This window comes from Wasmannia auropunctata, unplaced genomic scaffold, assembly GCF_000956235.1.
Source record: "Wasmannia auropunctata unplaced genomic scaffold, wasmannia.A_1.0 LD334216.1, whole genome shotgun sequence".
In the NCBI taxonomy this organism is placed as follows: domain Eukaryota; kingdom Metazoa; phylum Arthropoda; class Insecta; order Hymenoptera; family Formicidae; genus Wasmannia; species Wasmannia auropunctata.
In genome coordinates, this window is record NW_012028674.1 from 184,500 (window position 1) to 185,560 (window position 1,061).

The following is a 1,061-nucleotide window of genomic DNA, read 5'->3' on the forward strand; positions in this document are numbered from 1 at the left end:
CGTTATGTTTAAACGTTCTCGGGTTTCGAGTGCGCAAGCTTTGAAAGCATTCCGTTTATTTAGCAAGCTCGCGGAGCCCGGCGTTGTTCTCATTGTCTCGTAAGAACGTGTCCGTTTCTTAAGAGGTGAGAAAACCAACGGTACGACCGTTGGTACGACGTGAGCTCGAGTTTGTCGTGGTGTCGATTCGCGGGATTTATCACATCTCCCTCGGATACAGCCAAGAGCAATGAAATTGCGAACGACGCGGTCAATAGTCCGCTCAATTTGCCACTCCCATTTGGTTTTCCAAATTGCACTCACACAGAAAAAGGTATCTGTGTCAAATAGTGTCGTTTTAAAAAAGATAGATTTAAAAGTAATTTCCGAATATCATTAATCCTTCGTTAAGCTGGAAAAGGTGAACAATCGAATAGAAATTGATTAGTATCTACTATTATATATCTACTATTAAAATTAAAAGCGTAAACTATTAGATTATTTACATACGCATCACTGTATAATATTTTCAATAGAGAATTAAAAAGTCTAATCTGCTGGAGCTAAAATCTATTTATAATTTCATAAATTTAAGCTTTTAATTCTCTATGGAAGGTAATATACAGTGTAAAAAATCCAATAGTTTACATTTTTTATTTTAGTAATAAGTATACACTGACCAATTTCTATTTTTCTTCCCTTCTAGCTTAATAAACAATTAATTATAATTCGGAAATTATTAGTCATTATTATTAAAAATCGATTTCAAAATTGTCGAAGAATTGATCATTAAAATTCTTTTATATTCCACGTGCATGTATTCGGTGCTATTCGGTGCCTGTGCGGAGGTGTAGAATGATAGTCTTTATAACCTACAATTCGAACCAGCTATTTTCACTCTCAGCGGGTGAGAATGTCCCCTTTTTCGGGAATGAATGTACTGTTTTTCACTCCCGCTCGAGAGTAAGAGTAGTAAAACGACGACGTAACGACGCCATCTGGTGAGTCAAGTTATTCTACATGGGTAGTATACTAAATGTTACTCGTGAGGTACTCTTTTTTTGAGTGCACGAATAGCACCG